The 21,845-nt window shown below is 46.1% G+C and overlaps 2 non-coding genes across 2 annotated transcripts; both read left to right on the top strand.

The window, feature by feature from the left end:
• Nucleotides 1-537: 537 nt before the first annotated feature.
• Nucleotides 538-611, top strand: TRNAT-GGU (transfer RNA threonine (anticodon GGU)). Its single transcript has one exon. It is a non-coding gene; the product is annotated as a tRNA-Thr (tRNA).
• A 2,698-nt stretch (nt 612-3,309) lies between these two features.
• Nucleotides 3,310-3,382, top strand: TRNAT-CGU (transfer RNA threonine (anticodon CGU)). Its single transcript has one exon. It is a non-coding gene; the product is annotated as a tRNA-Thr (tRNA).
• The last annotated feature ends 18,463 nt before the right edge of the window (nt 3,383-21,845 follow it).

Raw genomic sequence — 21,845 nt, 5'->3', positions numbered from 1 at the left:
GTGTGGGTGGCGAACCCAGGAGAAACAATAAAAACAATATCCTAACAAGGAGAGTAGAAAGCAAAATAAAAAGCAAAATAAAAAATGAAAACAAGAACGTAATGTTTGTAATGTGGCACCTGTGAAGCTCAGTACGTGGGACAAACAGTTACACCGTTCAGAATTCGCATCAACAATCACAGATCACATGTCCGGACGCAGCCAAATCTCCCACTTCCAAAACACATAAACAACCTTCGGCATCCATTCGAGAACTTTAAAACTATTGTACTTCAATCGGGAAATAAGGGAGCAATTACTCATTTGCATCCACCCGAGCGCAGCCATACGGCTACAAAGGAAAGCTACGAAGTTTCTGAGAAAGCTGTATAGCTTTCCTTTCTAGCCGTATGGCTGCGCTCGGGTGGATGCCAATGAGTAATTACTCCCTTATTACAAATCTACTCCACCTTGGGGGATTCCCCTAAACATTTGACCAACACTGTTCCCACTTCGAGTTATTGATCAATTCGCTCTCGCCCTACCATAAGCTTACCGTCCTGGTTAGCTCAATTGGTAGAGCGACTGCTCCGGTGAAGCGGTGGTCCCGGGTTCGAACCCCGGACCAGGACGAATTTTTCTTTCTACGAAGTTTCTGATAAAGCTGTATACCTTTCCTCTGTAGCCTGAGCCGCCGTGGTGGCTCAGTGGTTACGGTGCTCGGCTGCTGACCCGAGAGACTCGGGTTCGATCCCAGCCGCGGCGGCTGAATTTCTTTGGAGAAATTCTAGAGGCCCGTGTACTCTGCGATGTTAGTGCACGTTAAAGAACCCCAGGTGGTCGAAATTTCCGGAGCCCTCCACTACGGCGTCTCTCATAGCCTTAGTCGCTTTGGGACGTTAAACCCCATAAACCAAACCAAACCTTTCCTCTGTAGCCGTATGGCTGCGCTCGGGTGGATGCCAATGAGTAATTACTCCATTATTACAAATCTGCTCCACCTTGGAGGATTCCCCTAAACATTTGACCTACTTCCATCGGGGTTCAAAACGCATTATGACCGCGAGAGCTGTGAATCATACCTGATTCACAAATTCAACACATTCTCAAGCGGCATTAACGAAGCAGTAGGCCGGCTATCATGCTTACACCCTTAATAGAGTAGCAAATAATTATCCAAGACATGTTGATGGTAGAGACTGACATAACGGGCGGGAGAAAGCACAGCAAGCATTGCGTTTCTTTTCTTTTTTTCCATGTCACTTGTACTGTCAGCTATTTAGTGGTTTTTTCGCCCTTTGTCTATCATGCGAAGCATATTACTAGAGGTACACTACAGCCCTTCGCCGTGGTTACGCGCCGTGCACACTACGTGGTACAGTGACGTCACACCACGTGACATACCACGTGACACATGACGTCACGACAGAGGAAGACGGAGGTACACTACAGCCCTTCGCTGTGGTTACACGCCGTGCACACCACGTGGTACAGTGACGTCACACCACGTGACATACCACGTGACACATGACGTCACGACAGAGGAAAACGGAGGTACACTACAGCCCTTCGCCGTGGTTACACGCCCTGCACACCACGTGCTACAGTGACGTCACACCACGTGACATACCACATGACACATGGCGTCACGACAGAGGAAGACGGAGGTCCACTTCGCGCCGTCGCTGTGGTTGCACGCCGTGCAGACCACGTGGGACAGTGACGTCACACCACGTGACATACCACGTGACACATGACGTCACGACAGAGGGAGATGGGGGTCCACCTCGCGCCGTCGCTGTGGTTGTACGCCGTGCAGACCATGTGGTACAGTGACGTCACACCACGTGACATACCACGTGACACATGACGTCACGACAGATCGCCGTCACGCGCTGGGAGAGGGAGAACGATGCCATCGCACAGACACCGGAATGTCCTCGAGCGGCATTCCCGCGCATTTCGAACGCGCGTTCACACTCGGTGTAGGTGAAACGCTCGCTCCACCGGGCAGGCGGACGCGGCTTCCGTGGCAATCCAGGCGCTCACCCAACGCGCGTCTCGGGGTTAGTCGGCGTTCCGCTGTAGCCATGCCGTTGTATTCCCCCACGACGAAGGCTTCTAGTGGTTGTATTAAAATGACCAAGTATTCAACCAAGGAAAGCCATGTATTACCAAGCCTAGCCATCAATATGCTTCGCATCTGACCAGGGTTAACCAAGTTAAGCCTCAGCCATTTTTTTTATGTCTTCAATTATTTTTTGTATTGTAGTGTCGTGCATTGTATTGCTTTGTCACGGATTTCTGTTCTGCGCGCGCTCACGCGCCGTGAAAAGTTACATTTGTTTAACACTGAAATAATCCTGCAGTTCCACTTGACTTACGGTGCATTGTACTTGCGACTGATTGCAGTTCGTTTCTGGTGTAGTGTTTGGTGTTACCCTTATCTCTTTTTTTTTCTTTTTGTGTATTGAGTGGTTGTGTAAGGATTCATTAGCAACTTGTTTTTTTTCTAATGACCTATTTTGTATCGTGTTGTGCTGCAACAACCCTTCTCTGAGTGGGATTTTTGAAATTCTTGTGCAGTAGCATTTTTTCTTTTGTTTTCTTTTTTTCTTTTTTTGGAGGTGTTTCTTCTCCGGACCCCCATGCCTATTCCTGAAATGTTGCCTTCTTGCTGTGCAGCTGCCAAGCGCTTCATGCTTGCAGCCGAAATGCGTTATGATCTGCCACAACCCTTCTCTGAGTGCGATTTTGCAACGTCTTGTGGAAAAGAGTGTTTTTTTTTTGGCATTCCTGCTGATCCTCATCCCTACTCATTTCTCCTGAAATGTTGCCTCATCTCTGTGCAGCTATCAACGCTTCGCGTTTGTCACCGACGTGGGGTAACGAGACACACCTCGAGGGCCACTCCCCTGGCTTTCTAAGAAAGCCATGAGGTCGCGGGGAAAGAAATTTTCCTTTCCCCGCTTTTATTTTCTGCCGTTCCCTCCTTCGGAACACCTGCATCCACGTTAGGGGATCGAGTTGTCAAGTTGTAACCGCTGTTTTTTTTTTCACATCCCCCTCCCCTCACTATTGTTTGCATTTGTGCTTTACCCTTTTTCCTGCACCTCACAGATGCTATAAAAGCTGCTTGTTTCGAATACTGTAATAGACTCGAAATAGGCTGGTCCTCCAGCCGAAACGTCGTGAATTAAATCCTGCTATGTTTTTCAATTTCTGGTGACTTTATCTTCTATTGATCGAGCACCTGCCAAGAAATCATTTTTGATATATATATATATTTATTAAACTTAAATACCCCCGAAAGCAGAACATCTGACAGCCGTCGCCGTAGCTCAGTTGGTAGAGCACCGGACGCGTAATTCGGAGGTCGTGGGTTCGGATCCCACCGGCGACATGTGGTTGTTTTTTTCTTCCGCTTTTCTAATCAACTAACTTTAAGCGATAACATATTCAGTAATATTCTAAATTGATCAACACCACAAAATAAATAAAATAAATTAAATATGTCCTGTGTTGCTTCGTTTCTGTGGCTGTTGGCTTCTCTCAAAAATGTATAACGAGCCCCTCATTACCCTTTCTCTTGTCTGCTTAATTGCTTAGAGCGGGCCTCGGTTCTGGCATCCTTGATGCCATAGGAAGCATAAGAGGGTTCTGACACAGCTTCCAACCTCTCCGTTCGATGACGTTCTACGTCACACCTCCGGTAACTCAGGACGTACTACGCCCGCCGCTTATGAACGTGGGTGGCGCTGATGAACACTCTACAGGTTAGGTCACTTGTAAACTTAAATACTCCCGAAAGCAGAAGATCTGACAGCCGTCGCCGTAGCTCAGTCGGTAGAGCGCCGGACGCATAATTCCGGAGGTCGTGGGTTCGGATCCCAACGGCGGCATGTGGTTGTTTTTCTTCTGCTTTTCTGATCAATCTACTTTAAGCGATAACATATTGAGTAATATTCTAAATTGATCAACAGCAAAAAATAAATAAAATAAATAAAAAATCCCCTCTGTTGCTTGGTTTCTGTGGCTGCTGGCTTCAGTCATATATAATGTCACGTTGTAGTGACGGCAGTCCAGCGGTCAGGAAGACACCAACCAGTCTTGGAAACGAAGCTCTTTATTTGGGCTGACTTGCGCCCCCAAAAGAACTGAATCACTCGGCGGCGGCGTAAGCAACAAACGTGCTCCTCGGTCGTCGAACTACGAATGTCCGCCGCTCGCGGCATCGCTCAATTTAAAGGCGGCAAGGAAACTTCCAGATAACAGGACAAGATCATCTACAGTAATCTAGAAAAACCTAGATGCAGCCTTTCATGGCTGCGATCAATCGAGATTAGTCTGGTCGCTTTTTGGCGTCACGAACAAAAGTGATAACAACCCTTTCCTACAGCCTTGAGCGTGAACGAACAAACACTACAATGATACGTGGCATTACCCCCTTCCAAAGAAGCATCGTCTCGATGCTTTATAATGAAATTAAGCACGGAGAATGCTTCGAGAACTTCGAGTCCTTTAGCGTTCCTAATAAGGTGTAAGGGCAGCGGTAAAAGCTTCAAGTCTGGTCGTGTCGTCGTCGGTGTTGTCGTAGTTTTTGTTGTCGTATTTGTCTTCTTAGTAGTCGTCGTCGACGTAGGGATCGTCGTCGTCGTAGGGATCGTCGTCGTAGGGGTCGTCGTCGTAGGGGTCGTCGTCGTCTTCTTAGGGGTCGTCGTCGTCTTCGTAGGGGTCGTCGTCGTCTTCGTAGGGGTCTCGTCGTCTTCGTAGGGGTCGTCGTCTTCGTAGGGGTCGTCGTCTTCGTAGGGGTCGTCGTCTTCGTAGGGGTCGTAGTCTTCGTAGGGGTCGTCGTTGTCGTAGGGGTCGTCGTTGTCGTAGGGGTCGTCGTCGTCGTAGGGTTCGTCGTCGTCGTAGGGGGCATGGTCTTCGGTTTTCGTCGATGGAGGATCTTAGTTCTTGCGCTCAGAAGCAACCTCACCTCCAGAGGCTGCTTTATTCAGTTTAACCTTCGGGGGCTGGGGAAGCGTCCACGCACTGCGTAGCCTCGGCTAGGAGATACTTAGCGCGGTGACGATGGCGACGGAGAATGCGATAGGCGGCTCGGCGACGGTGATGAGTATCCTTCCCGACGCAAAAAATCCTCGATTTCGGCTGGTCGCTGGCCGGGTCGGGGTCGTGGGGCGTCGTAAGGGAACCCTCGGATGCCCATTCTCCTGTATGGGCAGTACCGGAAAATGTGACCGGCTTCTCCGCAGTGGAAGCATTGTGGGCGGCGCTGGTCGGGTGTTCTCCACTAGACGCATTTCCTCGGCCGTGTACGACGCTCGTAGGACGGGCGAGTTGGGGCGAGAGGGCGGCGCTCCAGCGCAGCTGGCTAAGGGCGATAGTGGCTTGGGTCCCGTCGTCGAGGTACAGGACGGCGCACTGCTGCGGCGTAAGTCATGGCTGGAGGCTCCCGAGGCTGCGTGGTAGACTGGAGTCAGGTCTTCCGGCGAATAACTCAAAGGGCTGGCGTCACGACTTGCAGGGGTTGTCCGGTACCTGGAAGGCTACCCAGCACCTCCACCAGATGTCACGTTGTAGTGACGGCAGTCCAGCGGTCAGGAAGACACCAACCAGTCTTGGAAACGAAGCTCTTTATTTGGGCTGACTTGCGCCCCCAAAAGAACTGAATCACTCGGCGGCGGCGTAAGCAACAAACGTGCTCCTCGGTCGTCGAACTACGAATGTCCGCCGCTCGCGGCATCGCTCAATTTAAAGGCGGCAAGGAAACTTCCAGATAACAGGACAAGATCATCTACAGTAATCTAGAAAAACCTAGATGCAGCCTTTCATGGCTGCGATCAATCGAGATTAGTCTGGTCGCTTTTTGGCGTCACGAACAAAAGTGATAACAACCCTTTCCTACAGCCTTGAGCGTGAACGAACAAACACTACAATGATACGTGGCAATATATATATATATATATATATATATATATATATATATATATATATATATATATATATATATATATATATAGGTTGCGAGAGCATCAAGTACATGACTGCTTACAAGAGTATATAGCCAAGTGTACGCTTCGTTAAAGGAAACACATTTATTCGACTCGACGTATCGATCGGAAGACCGATCTTCTTCAGGAGTGATTTTACTTTGTTAATGCATCCCCTTTTATAGGGGTGGGCACAGTACAGGTAAGTGGGAAACACAAAGCACATAGCAGAAAAATACACATAAAAATTATTAGAGGGAGTGCGACCCACGCGAAAAAAAAGAAGAAAAAGAGAGTGCGAAGAACAGGTACACAGTAAGAAAATACAAGGTCCAGATGCGGCCTCTGCTTTGTTAAGCACAACAGGCTTGCTTATTGACAGGCGTGTCCAGCTCCGAGATGCTCGACAGGGTGCGTGACCGTGCAGCGATTTTCGTGGAAAAATGCGGGAACTTGTGCCTTCACCTGGCCGCGAGGGCAGGAAAAAAGAAAAGAAGGAAAAAAGAAAAGTAATATTGCTGATTCTCAACAGAGAAAGCAGGGAAGAAAAAAAAAGAGACAAGGGAAAAGTAGGGAAAGGACCTCAGAAAAAAAAACACCCTTCAAAGGAGTGGTTTTTCTTCGCGCTCTGCAATGATGCACCCACCCCCGTTTCAGCCGAAGTATCGGAAGGAATATAAAAAATGTATGCTTACATAGTAAAATTAAAAAGAAAAAAAGAAAAATTATGTGGCGTTCGCGGGACCACAAGGTGAGCACACCCGGGGGGGGGGGGGGGGAAGGAACGGCACAGATGCTCATTTCGTTGTCTCGTTGTCTCTTTTTTTTCTCTTCCCTGCTCTCTGAGTTGGGAGTCAGGTATATTTTCTTTCTTTTTTTCTTTCCTTTTTCTTTCTTTCTTTCCTTCCTTCCTTTTTCTTTTCTTTTTTTTTTGCTGCCCTCGCGGCCAGGTGAAGGGAGAAGTTCCCGCATTTTTCCACGAAAGTTGCTGCACGGTCACGCACCCTGCCGAGCCTCTGGGAGCTGGACATGCCTGTCAATATGCAAGCCTGTGGTGCTTAACAAAGCAGAGGCCGCATCTGAACGTTGTATTTTCTTACTGAGTACCTGTTCATCACACTTTTTTTTTCGTGTGGGTCGCACTCCCTCTATATTTTTTTATGTGTGTTTCTCTGCTATGTGCTTTGTGTTTCTCACTTACCTGTTCTGTGCCCTCCCCTATAAAAGGGGATGTAGTAACAAAGTAAAATCACTCCTGAAGGAGATCGGTCTTCCGATCGAGACGTCGAGTCGAATAAATGTTTCCTTTAACGAAGCGTATACTTCGCTATATACTCCTGTAAGCAGTCAAGTACTTCATGCTCTCGCAGCACACACACACACACACACACACACACACACACACACACACACATATATATATATATATTATTCAATCAGCTGCCAAGAAATAATTTTTGATATATATATATATATATATATATATATATATATATATATATATATATATATATATATATATATATATTTGACAGCCGTCGCCGTAGCTCAGAGGTAGAGCACCGGACGCGTAATTCGGAGGTCTTGGGTTCGGATCCCACCGGCGGCATGTGGTTGTTTTTTCTTCTGCTTTTCTAATCAATTATCTTTAAGCGATGACATATTCAGTAATATTCTAAATTGATCAACACCACAAAATAAATAAATTAATTAAAAAAAATCCCCTGTGCCCCTTGGTTTCTGTGGCTGTTGGCTTCTCTCATATATATATATATATATATATATATATATATGGTTTGGTTTATGGGGTTTATCGTCCCAAAGCGACTAAGGCTACGAGAGACGCTTTTGATATATATATATATATATAATAGAACACAAAACAGCACCAATTCGCATAGGTTTTCTACTGCGCAAGGAGGAATGTCTTAACTGATGATACAAATTACTTTTAATTTTTAAATAATTAGGAATTTCATTCCAGATATGCGCATCATTAAATTCTATTGGTCTTCACCCATAAGTGCTACAGCATAGTGGGACGTTAAAATTGCGATGGGCTGCATCTCTCGTGGTTCTGGTGGGAAGTCTCAAGAGGACTAAGGGCAATGGGTCGTTAGACTAGTTAAGGTATAAGGGAAATGGGTCATTAGACCCTAGAACACTGTGTACTATTGCAACAGTTTTGGTGTGTATGCAGAGTTCAAAGGCAGCAATCTCAGTGTAGTCTTTGAGTCAGTGCACTTTCAAAACGTAACATCCTAATCACTCATTTTTGCAAGCGGACAATTGGATCTAGGTAGGTCCTATAAGTGCAACCCCAAGATTCTGCACTGTAGCCAAGCTGTCTGCGAACAAATGCAAAATACGGAATACACAGGATAGCGAGGCCACATCACTCACGAGCCTTTCTCAACAAGTGACAGGCACGTACAAGTTTTGAACACGCTGCGTGTGTGTTTTTTCTAACGCATGTCTGTTTAGAAGATACCGTATTTTCCGGTGTATAAGACGCGGCTTTTTTTCGAAAATCTTGCTGGTGCGTCCTGTACAAGGGTGCGTCTTATATGCGAATTTTTCATCTTTTTTTTTGCGAGTTCATCGATTACTCCGGTTCATGCTCAAGCTTTTTTCACCTACCAATATCACTACCAATAACGCGGTTGTAACACGGTTAATACTTCAATACCGGGACCGCCGTGCCCGACATTCTAGGTGATCTTTATCATGAAACGGCGGGGATGACAACTTCCGGGATCACAAACGCGCGGCTGTTTCGGAGGCCCCAAGCAAAAGTAATGAGAAGCCCCAAAAGATGGTGACAATCGCGCTTCTCGCCATTGTCAAGACAAGCCGGCGTTCTTTTTTAGCCACCCTTTGCAACTTTTTTTGCTCCGTGTAAGTAGTGCATGTTTCAGCCGAGTTGCTTCCAGAAATGGGTGAACCTTTTGATAGCGCATCTGAAGATGAAGAGTTCGAAGGTTTCAAGTAGAAATAAATAGTTGTTATGGACATATGGGGAGCTGTGTCGTTTTTTCTTTCTTTTTTGCTAAAACGTGGACGGGTATGGCGTGAGTGTTGCCTTTTTCGATCACTTAGCGTTGCTTAAGAATTGCTCACAAGTACGGTGCATTTCGCGATAGTCGCGCAAGCGTGTTTAATTAAGCCTCACTAGCCTAACTGGGTAAACTGGGGTGCGTCTTATACACGGGTGCGTCTTATATATGAACTTTTTCGGTGACAGCTTGCATATATGGCAGGTGCGTCTTATACAAGGGTGCGTCTTATACACCGGAAAATACGGTAACACCCAGATAATTAAACCATGGGACCTTTTCCAGCCTCCAATAATCTATACATATATGTAACCAGTCGCAATTAATCTCTTTCCGACTGGAATGGAATATGGTTTAGGTTAAGCTGTTTCATCCTAAACCATGTCGATACTCTTGAAAGTTGGTTGGTTTGCTTGGTTTATGGGGTTTAACGACCCAAAGCGACTCAGGCTATGAGAAACGCCGTAGTGAAGGGCTCCGGAAATTTTCACCACCCGGGGTCCTTTGACGTACACTGACATTGTACAGTACACGGGTCTCTAGAATTTCGCCTCCATCGAAATTCGACCGCCGCGGCCGGTATCGAACCCGCGTCTTTCGGGTCAGCAGCCGAGCACCATAACAACTTATAGTCGGATACAACTTAAGAAGGCAGCGGCTTTTCCCCGTCAAAGGACCCCCTTCCAGCCAATGGCGTCGGCCGATTGTCATGACCCTGCTGGGGTGGCAATGCAAGGAGCGGTGCCACAATGGAGAGAGGGGTCCAGCCAGGACTATGGATGGAGGGGATATCCCCTTTCATCTGCCACTCCCTGCATTGTCACGCTAGGAGGACAATGAGCATCGGCCGACGCTATTGGCTGGCAGGGGGTTCTTTGACAGGGAAAAGCCGCTGCCTTCTTAAGTTGTATCCGACTATAGTCACCGCGGCGGCCCTTCAAATTTCCACCGGTATTTTCATTTCAAATCCATCTTTTGTATCACCGATAAAGATAAGTGTGGTATGATTCGCATACATCCGCCATATCGCGTTTTATCGTCTTGAAGGCACCCTTTGAAGTCACCCCAGTCCCTCAAAGAGCTGCGGAGTTTCTTGGACTTATGCTTATACTTTGTCCGCTTTATTAATCATTTTGGGGATGTCACATACCCATTGACATGTCTCCTTTACAAATATGGGTCTTTCGAGTGGGTCCCTGAATGTGACCCTTTGATCCATTCGCTCCGCTCACAAGTTCATATCGATGCAAGCGGTTTTGGAATTACAGCTGTTCTGCTGCAGCGTTGTTCAAACAAAAAGCACGTTGCTGTGTACGAGATTCCCTCCCTCAGTAAGCCGTAGTGTAAATAAACAGTCACACAGTCACGAGCAGGAAAGCCTCACAGTCATCTTCGCCAAACAGCGTTTCCGTTCTTATCTCTAAGGACGCCTGTTCATCGTCGCCGCAGATCATCATGGCCACTGTTGTCTCGTCAACCTTTGTTACCCGCGCAGGCGCCTTGCAAGATGGTCTGAACGGCTACAAGTGTATGACTACACCATCGCCTACAATAGTGGTCTACGGCACGCTGGCACAGAGTGTCATTTTGCGCCTGCCCCTTTTTATATGGTGTGCGACATCGGTAATTTTGACCACTGCGTCGCGTCAGTGTCACCGGCTTTTTCCCACATCTTCACGTCAAACAGGAACAACAGAAAGATCCAACCCTACAATCTCTCCTTGTGGCGACTCAAGATCCCTGAGGTGCAAACCCCTTTCTTTTGTGCATGACGGCCTGCTGTGGAAGAAAGCCTGCTCTTCTACGGGCCACCGCTACCTCCCGGTGTTTCTGAAGAGCCTATACACCTCCGTTTTGCAGGCCATGCACGAAAACCGTACGCATGGACATCTGGGGTCGGCGCGACCACTCCACCGTACACAGGGACGTTTGCGTTGGCCGAGAATGCGGGCAACGACTGAAAGATACGTCGAAAGTTGCGATTAGTGTCAACATGTGACCTACGTGAGTTGCATCAGGCCAGCTTCACCCTGTAACACCACCCAGAGCACCGTTTGAGCCATCAGGCGTAGATCTTTCTCTGCCAATTTCAGAAATCTTATAATGGGAGCCATTCGGTCAGGCTTTGCATTGACTATATACCTTAGTCGATTCTGAGAGACGGCAGCCTTACTCTCGGCTATCGCTTATCAAGTGCCTTGTTTTATGCTCCGATCCATAGTTCTCCGCCATCGACCTCCGAGACTGTCGTGGACAGTTTCGTCGCCGACGTCACGGAGCAGCTTTTGCGTTCCTGGACTTCACACGTTCCAAATGCATCCCCTTACCATCCACAAACCAATGGTGTAACTGACCGCGCGAACAGAATGATCCCCAACATGCTGTCAGTGTACGCAGAAGAACCGGCCTCCTGCCTTTCATCACATACGCTCATAGTATTTTGCTGGGTGGCAGCATCTGATGTAAAAGTGGGCGAGTGGGTGGCGTGTTTGGTAAAGGGTAGCTTCACTCCTTTGTTGTTACATGCCGACACCCCGGTTTTTTGGAATGACAATACTACTGTTGTCGCAGTAAATGAGCGCCTCTTCTGCGCATTCCGCTGCCTAACTTGTTCGTCGCCTACGAGTAAACTATGTTGATTTTATTTAAGAGCGCCGACGGTAAGAACGAATGTTCGACCGAGGACAGAAGTTTCCAGAGCAAGCGAAAAGAAACCTTAGATAGACTACCTATTCGCTGTGTCCGTTTATTTGGTGCACTGCCAGGTTAGAATGTCACCTGACCACATCTCCCACTTACTTCAACTTGTGCATACCTTCCTTGTAAATGGAAGCGGTTAATTAGTGGTTATCGCTTGTAATTACGGCAATTCGTGGCAGAATAATTCTGGCATGTAAGAGCTGTGTTGTATGTTCGCCAAGAATTAACCTAGTTGGACTGCAGAGTTTTGCTTATTTTTCCTCTATTGCTAGCTAAATTTTTCTATGACAGTCTTCAAGATATTAACTGACAATGGCAAGTGCTACGTTCAAAATGTGGACAAGAGTCATCGGAGAACAGACCAATCTCTTACTTTTCCTGCCGAGATGAGAAGGAGAAGGACGTCGCTATCGGCCAGTGTATGTGCTTGCACTCGCAAAAAAAAAAAAGAGAAAAACTATCAACCCTTAGCAGCATGTAAGATGTGGACATGATTGGCCGGATAAACTGCAGTGTCCACGGGCCGATGAGATTCAATATTAACCTCCCACTGGGGGAGTAAACAAACAAGTATGCGGTGAGAGAAAATGTGGTGCAGTTTAAGAATGACCGGACTAAGCCGAAGAAAATCAACACAGAAGCCTGGAACTGTGAAGCTGACCGATATAATCACAGAATGTGTCATAGAAGCAGGAGGCAACGCAGCTTCAGAAGGCAATGGCAAACTCTCTAAATAATTAAATGGCTTGTTTAGAAAACGTCGAAACGCCAAAAGCCTCGCGCACAAACACCGAATTGAAGCTAGCAGGAGATCAGAAGCCCCTAAATAAAGGCAGAAAAATAAACAATTGCGATAACGTCCTTCATGTTTTATAACTCGATCCTTTGTTCAGTAAATGCTCAATTAAACTGCTGAGTTTCCCATGTCGTACATGTATTATTCTTTGCTGCTGCATTGAATGTATCATTAATTTACGATCGGCTTTAATTCTATTTAGCCGGGCTTCACAGGCTATGGAGTTGGCACCTCGAAACAATAGTGCCACAAATGCTGCTAATAATTGTGATGCACTCGAGGGTGGTGGGACCTGGTGCTTGTGAACTAATTGCTATCAGCCGAACACGAGTAAAACACTGATAATTAGCAGCTAGAGACCGAGTTCTGCATCCAGTGTTCCTCTTTTCTCTCAGTCTGGAATTTTTATGAAGACCTTTTGAGCAATTTGTAATCACGAAGTACAATCTGAGTAATCAAAAATGAAAAACAAGAAGCGGGTTTAATCCCGGTCTTTGCGGCCTCATTTTGATTTAGGCGAGATGCTAGAGGCCTGTGCACTGTGCAATGCCAGCGCACTTTCAAGAACCCCAGTTGGTCGAAATCATCCCGAGCCCCCCACTACGGCGTCCTTCATAGTCTGAGCCGCTTTGGGACGTTAAACCCCATGAAACCAAACCAAACCAATAATAAAAAATGCTGTGAAAAGGCAATCTAACTTCCATATCGAGCTGCCAGAAACTTGGGTGTCGAGTCGAGCTTGATTTTTTATTATCAACGCAGCTACGAAGATTGATTACAGCATACAGAAGCTCAGTTTCCATGCCGGCAGAAAACGGGTAACCTTGAATGTTCGACACTTTCTAGGCCAACCAAAAGCATATGGCCAGAGTTGCAGGAAATGAAAATGGCAGTTTGTAAATTGTGACATTTCCTACCCTTTTTTGCGCGCGAAAAGTCATGGGCTAAAGGAAGGACCGAATCAACAATTATCGGATGAGCAAGCGGAGAAACCGCACCGAAATGAAATGCCCGCCATAGATTATTGCTTGGACAAGCCATTTTCTTTTGCATTAGTGCGTGGCCACCGATTTGGCGATATGCATGCCGCTTGCCTGCGTCAGTCGACTCAGAAAACGTGGGTCCTCGCGAGCGCGGTTCCTTGGCGCAGCAGTACGCCTGAAATTGCACCAAAAAAAGAAGAGCCTAATCGTGTAGACGGAAATCCTCCATGTTAACGCAATCCTGTATGGCGGCGAGCACTAAACGATTGCAAAGGGCTCCTCGCTAGCCTTGCGACGCGGCGAGTTTTCCTGGAGACCTTGGTGAGATGAGTGATGCCCTTCATTACATATTGCCCAACCGTAACACATGTCAATCGAGAAGCAACACGGCTGTCTTGACGAGAGAACGCGTTCTTTCCTGTGCCGCGCGCTGGGAGTGCGTCTGTAAGCGTAGTTTCCTACCCGCAAAGCGAAATCACATAATTTCTGTAGCAGTATAAATGGGTGAACTATACTGAGGAGAAGTGAGGAAGGAAAATCTAAGCCAGTTAGCGATAAAAGGGAACGTTCCGGACTTCCGGATCTGGGACGAGAACAAATATTCAGCCTTAACTGAGGCAGAGGACCGCAGTGATTACGCCATGAACCCTAAAAGTGCTAAACTAGTAACACAGGCGTCAGTGGATGAACAGGGTAGATTATCTTAGCAGAATGCTGGCAACCTCTACGAGGGTACAAAGGTTCTAATTAGGAACCGCCAAAGCATGAAAGCGTCGATTCAAAATATTGATTATAATGTAAAAATAATCAAAGCTAATAAATATGAGTAACTTAGGTGACGTAACAAAGCATGATATTAATAGGATCGACTAGCTTTAAATAAAAGAGGAAAGTACAGGTATCAGGATAAAAATCGTACATGGGCAAAAATTAAGATGTCAAACAAAGGCGAAAACCAAAAATAGACAAAAGACCTCGTTATTTAGAATACGGATAGAACGGTCAAAGGGGCCGAGGAAATCTGAAGCGGTTTGTGGCAGATGAAGGTGTATCAGGCGTTCAAGGGGCCAAATAGTGTTAAGGTCTGAAAGCGTGTCATTGAGACGGAATTAACAGTTGTGGTTGTTGCGCTTGTGTTGTCATTCGTCTAATTTTTCCCTCGTGCAGAGTAGCGCGCTTTTATTTAAGGTGTGGCGGAATGGGCAACGCCACTGTAACGAAAAAAAAAATGAAGGAAGGCCTATCAGGAATCAAAAGGAAGAATGCTGTTGGTGAGGGTTAGGAAACTGCAGATTTTTGGAAGGACGGTAGGGAGATTGGCCTTGAAAAACTTGCCACCCTGTATACGCAATGCCTCACGACTTGTAGCATACCGGAATCTTAGAAGAACGCTAACGTTGTATTAATCGATAAAATGGAGACGTCAAAGACTTAAAAAAAAGATAATGCTAAGCTTCGCTGCTTAGAACAGAAATTTTCGGCGAGAGCCGGTTTATTTCGCACTGTGCTGTGCTACTTTGCTTCTTTGATTGCACACCGCAGAATCGCTACAGTAAATACAGGCGCACTATGCAGTGGTAAGTACGTAGGGTGAAGGCCAGCCATATTTAGCAACTTTTTTTTCTTTACTGCTTTTCAAAGCGCACAACTGCGGACATGAGGTCGCTAAAGTGCGTACTTGGTTTGGTTTGGTTTGTGGGGTTTAACGTCCCAAAGCGACTCTGGCTATGAGAGACGCCGTAGTGAAGGGCTCCGGAAATTTCGACAACCTGGGGTTCTTTAACGTACACTGACATCGCACAGTACACGGGCCTCTAGAATTACTCCTCCAAAGAAATTCCAGCCGCCGTGGCCGGGATCGAACCCGCGTCTTTTACGTCAGCAGCCGAGCCCCATAACCACTGAGCCCCATAACCCATGCCCCATAACCACTGAGCCACCGCGGCGGCAAAAGTGCGTACTAATCAGCTTCATGTCTCCTATACGTTGTCAGTCTGAATAACAAATGCACGTCTTTCTGTTTTTCCGAAACGAGCTGCAGGCCCAAGTTGTACATCTCAAGTACGATCCACTCATGCGTCACTGTTAAAGTCGCCCACAGGCACTAGCGAGTCATTCACGTACCGCAGCAGATAGCCCCGGATGAAGCACGCTGCCTCATTGACGGGTGCCTTTGCCTAGAAGTAAGCACCACCAAGATGCCTTCAGGCAAGGGGCCAAATAGTGTTAAGAGGTGAAAGCGTGTCAAAGAGACGGAATTAACAGTTCCATAGCGATAGCCGGCGCTCTTGCGTAGACGGCCACACCGGCCGCTTGGTTGTTAGGCCGGTCCTCACCTCAGATGTAAGTGAATTCTACAACTTCAAGCGGCACCCCAGAGCACATAAAAGTCTTAAAAAGACGTATAAAACTGGCTTCGCGAAGCATGTGGTCGCGCGACCACTCGGTGTCGTGCTTGTCGAGCGATCGCACATTCAAAACCGCGACATTCCTCTACTGGCTTTCATTTGGCATCGCAGCGGCCGGTGACGGTGCCCAAATAGTGCTTCTCGAGACAATAGAACTCGTCCGCCGGCTGTCTGTCGTCGTCCTCCCTCTCGCCGCGGTAAGAGGCAGACTTGGGGTCATTCTCGGTAATTACGGGCAGTCTGCACCCATGCAGCGACTACACGCGAAGTAGGCCATTTCATGCGGATGGAAGCGGTTCTAAATACAAACAACCGGGGTGGACGTATGTCTCTAAGATTTATAAACCTTCATGGCGCTGACGTGGGTACGCGCAAACTATTAGCGTCGCAACCTCCCCTCCCGCTTGCAGTGGAAGGCTAACGTGCCAGTCCGTTGCTCAACAAGGATTCAAGACATGTGAATGGCTCAATTATACCGCCGGAACGTTCTTCCCTCGAGCTGGCGGCAAGTGCCGACTCCAGTGCCCATGTCCAGCCATATTTCCAAAGGCTGCGATTCGGCGTGATACTCGGCGTAGCGCAGCGTGCCCACCGAGCCGTTCGGCAAATCGCCTGGCGCGTTGATGTTGCCAATGGCCATGTACAGTCTTTGTCAAAAGTAACCAGGCTGCATGGTTTGCTTCTCATTCGTATAGTAGACCCCTCACATCTTCCCTTAAGATCAAAAAGTTCTTTGAAAGTGAGGACAGGGGTTATCCTTACTATACAGAGATTTGGAGCTTGGCGGCTGGCATATAATAGCTTTGATATACGACTGAGAAGTAAACCGTGCAGCCTGGTTACTTTTGACAAAGACTGTACGTCTTGCCGACGCGCAGCGCAATTATGTGCGGCAGATTGCCCGTTTCTGCGCGTATCATGCCTGAGGCCGGTTCCTTTCGGCTATTCTATTCTTCATCGCTGCGGCATCACAAGTTAATGTCATGAGCAGAGAACGAAACTGCAGATGTGCTTGCGCTTTGCAGCACCAACGCGTTATAAGCGTCTACCTCTCAGTTTGAGAAGAAGACTCAGATGTCGTCGGCACTTTTCCATCGCCTTCGCCGTTGTGACAAAGCGGCTGTTGGGAAGCTGCAACTCGTCATCGTTGAAGACTTCACCGGTACCAAGCTTAGTCCGCATTGCGCCAAATGGCACCCCCTTTTGACGCACAGCTTCTGTCAGCGGATAATACGACAAGCAGCGCCACATCCGATCGGGATTGAATGCAAAAGCCTGCTTTTCTCACGAACGCTTATGCACTTCGGCCACTCACACGGGCGGAAGTTTTCGCATATCTTCGCACACGTTGACGTCTAATGCTTTGCAGTACATCGAGTTGTATTCGCGTATCTGACGCAGGCGAGTGGCAACTCTCTCTATTCAGACGACAGCATACTAACTTCATCTGCGATGAAGCATTTGACGTTTCCAATGGCACACCGATTCAATATCAGATCACTGCTGTCCAAACTTTCGTCGTGCCGCATGGAGATCTCCAACAAGGGCGCCACCTTGTTGGAGAAGTAGTGTCATCTACTTACTAGTCCCGGCAAGACGGCTAAGCTGACTAATGCGGCCGGACGCAACAGCGTTTTCCTGAGCAGGATCAGTAGCTAGCTGCTCTGTGTAATCGTGTTCACTTGAGCGTTTCTTTCCTGAGTAGTACCTTTTTTAAGGTGAGCATTGATCTGGCATAGCTCTAGCAGCTCTGCCAGCCCTCAGCTGACACTGAGGCCGTTGGCCCGGAGTGCCTCTGCGAATTCCAAATGCCCGTCGGAAGAGCAAAGTGGTCACAGTGTAAATAAACGAAGCAGCTCGAAGGCAGCAGGTTGTTTGAAGCACCGAATGGGCAGAAATTTTCATTCTATGTCGATATAGTCGGTCTTTGATAATCTTGCATCAGGCACGCCGCGAATACATAATCGCCAATAAAAAATATATGCAAAAAAAGCAATCTGTGCAATGAAAAACGCTCCTGGTCAGCTTTTCGTTCACGCGCTTTATCTGCACTCAGGCTGATTTTTTAACATGGTTTGCATTTTGCTGTGATTTTTCTTCCGCTGGTACGTACGGTGAAGTACTGGACTGATGACCTACTGGCGAATGCTGCTCATCAGCAAGATTCAAATTTCTACGTCGTTCTCCAGAACTTCCATGCTGAAAACATATACTGGAGCAGACAAATTAAATCAGGCATGCTTCGGCGTTTAAGCTTATCTCGTGCGTCCTCCACAGAAAATACGAAGGTTTCATGGCGTCATGTGGGAGTGCACCAGTGTCATTTTCTAGCATAGGGTATTAGTCATCGTGTCCAGGAAGTTCAAGCCCAGAAAGCTCCTGCTGCACGCAAACGTCGCAAACGGAAGTAGTCGGGGCCTGTGTGAGTTTGAGTGTGCTCGTAGATTTATCATGTGTTTGTGAGCGAGCATGTATAATTTTGCGAGATATATGGGACGATAGTTCCTCAAGAATGTATGGCTTAAAGAGTATAGACACCAACACTTTTGCTTCCGTGTTTTCTTCATTCAAATGACGTGTCAGACATTAGTATGCATTATCACCCCATGGTAATCACCTATGCCTGCTCAGTAATTTGTAATAGAGTTCTTACTGTTGTCTCGGCTTTGATTTCATGAACTGAATGATGGCTGTGACGTGTAGTTGGTGTTTAGGTCACGTGAGACGCGAAAAAAACACAGTGTAACTGCTGATTCATCGTTTGTTGTCGTTCTAGTTTTTGAAATAGGCATGCCTAAGGGTTGCAGCGAATTAAAACTATATGTCAGTGATTATATTGTTGTTTTTCTCGTGCCGCGCATGACCTAAAGACCAACTACACTTCGTAACCATCGTTCAGTTGGCGAAACCGAACAACATGTGATAAGAAGTTAAATTGTAATTATTTGGCGGTTGTAAGCTAATACCATGTGGTCAGCCATATATTATATGTCTTAATGCTTCATTTGAAAGAAGGAAACACACGACCAGAAGTATATTGCTATCGTCCTATAAAAATTTAAGTGAAAAGGGTGATATCAAGTGAGAGCTACCTCCGAGGTCCAAAATTGCGAAAAATGTGGCCCTTGCCTGCATCTATAAAAGGTAATTTTCAGCCTTGTCGCATTAAGTATTAGGCGAACAACCATTATTCTGCCATTTAATGCACTCATTTTGTTTGTGAAAATCGAATCTCAAAATGGCTTGCACATTACAGCTGGCTAGAGGAGTGCGCGGTTTTGTCTTCCTAAATGTTGAAATTGATTTAAATATATACTGGCTTGAGCAAGTTTGGTGTAACAAATGTACTTTAAATAAATAAAACAAAGTTGTCATCTCCAGAATTGTGATCGCTGCTGGGTAGGGTCCAAAAATTTACGTCGGGCATAAATCTAAATCTCATGCATAAATATCAAACAAGCCATTTGTACTGTTAACATTCTTTGTAGCGCATTGAAATAATGTATAACATGCTGATAACTTTATAAAGGTGACTTAAGCATGGAGAGAGGTGAATGAATCCCTCATGGGCTGTCTCTATTAATGCAAAATTTTCTTGCCACCACAGAACTTAAGCGATTCCTGCAACTCCTTGCATTGTATTTTTTGGACGAGGGATTATTGATGCGGACCTTCTTCCCATTAAGGTGGGCTGCGCGAGGCTTTTCGCGATTAAGAACAAAGAGGAGGGGCTAGCGGGGCTTCTTTCTGCTTACTGGCTCTTCAATGCTCAGTGTGACCGCAAACTGTTCAACACACTTGTCGTGTTGGAGCGCCTCTTTCTTGGCTCACACTGAGTACCCCTAGATTAATCGCTACGAAGTTTTTGAACAAAGTAGCCAAAAGTATGTCATATTGAGTGAGCTAAATGTTTTGTGTTATAACCTTGTCATGAGTTTAGGTGTAATTTTTAGATTAGAAAACCGCACTGTTTAGTCTAATCATTTTTATAATTCTTAAAATGAAGCCAACAGTCACTGATACCATAGAAAGCTCAGAGAAAGGCTAATTTTTTTTTGGATTAGTGATGTTGATAACGGAAAATTATCAATGTAATCATCTTCAGAGATTGTGCTGTTGGATCCCACTAGCGGCATATGGTGGTTTACCTTCTGCTTTTTTATAATTTATTTCACACCCATAAAATACACTAATATTTTTTTCATTATCAACACCGCAAATTTAAAAAGAATGAGAAACATTCCCCCCTGCTTTCCTTGATCTCGGTTGCGGTTGGTTACCTTCATATGTATTGCGAAATGGTCGCACTAAATAAAACGCTTTTTTTTGTCAGAAATTAGAAGTGAATTGTCTTTTGTACTTTATTTTTAAACTATAACTTTTATTGGATTCACAGGAATCTAGTCGAAAAAAATAAAACGCTTGAATTTTGTTGCTTCGGGCTTGTTTGATACAAAGTCACAAAAACTGATTTCCCTTACGTTTCTGGTTGGTCAGCGGAGAAATCAGGGTGCCGCGGATTATTAACCATATATGCACTGTTACCATCTGCTGTATCCATTCAAATATAGGCTCGGTGATATGTATTTTCTCGAAATATGTATTTTGCTTTGATATGCATCTGCATTGTGTTAAGTTTTTATTGTTGTTTTTGATAAAGTTACTTATCAAAGTTGTTTTTGATAAAGTTAAAGACACGCATGCCACAAATGAGGAACATGTGGCTAGGTGCTGCATGATGAATATAATCCGCCATTATTGTGAAGGAAATGCTTCATGATATGTTGATGTGGTCAGCATTCTTTTCTGTAATAAATTTTACTTTGCAGGTATGTCTGAATGGAGACCAAGGATCTCCTGCACAGGCATGTGTGCCGGCAGGGGCCTTGGACTGACGCTGTGTACATATGCATTGTGGTCCAAAAAACTGGGTAGCTATAGAGCATTACGCAATGTGTGACAAGTGGCATGCGTGGATGTACGCATGGCAAAATGCGCAATTTTTAATTAATCATACTTCCTAAGGAAGATCAGTCCAAATATCAGTTGCCAGCAGCAGCCCCCCTGACGAAAACATCCAATGACTTTCTTTAGAAAGTTTAGTCACTTTTGACATTAGGATCTTATGCCTTTCTCATGAGTTTCTGGTGATTTTCCTAATGAATTTCTAATAGCTTTTCTAATGAATTTCTAATAGCTTTCAAAAACGAATTGGCCACCGTGTTTCTAGTGCGTTCCTAATATATGCCTTTCTTATGATTTGTTGACTCTCTCATGTCCTACCGGCCGTTGCGAAAGCCGATCCAAATATGGGAATCAGTATTGCAAAATAAGTGGCAAAAAAAAAGTGAAGCAAGAACAAAAAAGAAAAAAATGAAAAACTGCCAACATTGATTTTAACTCGTACCGCCGACCTTCAACACCCTATCTTAGAGCGCTAACCACTACACGACGCCACCAGACATTATTTAGTCAGCTTATCTGGTGTGATATACACCTTCATATGTGGCGACAGTTTTTTCCTGTTTTTTTTTCCATTGCGTGCAAATGCAGCAGCAGCATCCACATGCTCGCACGGGAAAACAACATTGTCAAGCAGGTCCTTTCAGGCCTGTTGGGTGTGCCATCGTATTCCGAGCCTTGACGTGCAGTGCATTCGCCGTATCAAACCACTTGGGAAACTACAAGTCTCAGAACGACAGGTGTTCGCTTTAGTTTCTTAGAGCTCCTAATCCTTGGTATAGACCACAGCGTTGTGCAAAACTGCGCTCCGGGGCATAAATTACTTGAATAAAGCGCTAGGTAGCTTCAAAACCAGCGAGCATGGTAGCGGGACACATCTTTCTAATTCCCCCCGCCGCGGTGGCTGAGCGGTTGTGGTGCTCGGCTGCTGGCCCGAAAGACGCGGGTTCGATCCGGGCCGCGGC

This window comes from Amblyomma mixtum, chromosome 3 (assembly GCF_055824585.1).
Source record: "Amblyomma mixtum isolate Tamu chromosome 3, ASM5582458v1, whole genome shotgun sequence".
NCBI classification, from domain to species: domain Eukaryota; kingdom Metazoa; phylum Arthropoda; class Arachnida; order Ixodida; family Ixodidae; genus Amblyomma; species Amblyomma mixtum.
The sequence above is the reverse complement of the archived record's forward strand: the minus strand, read 5'-3'. Positions and strand labels throughout refer to the sequence as shown.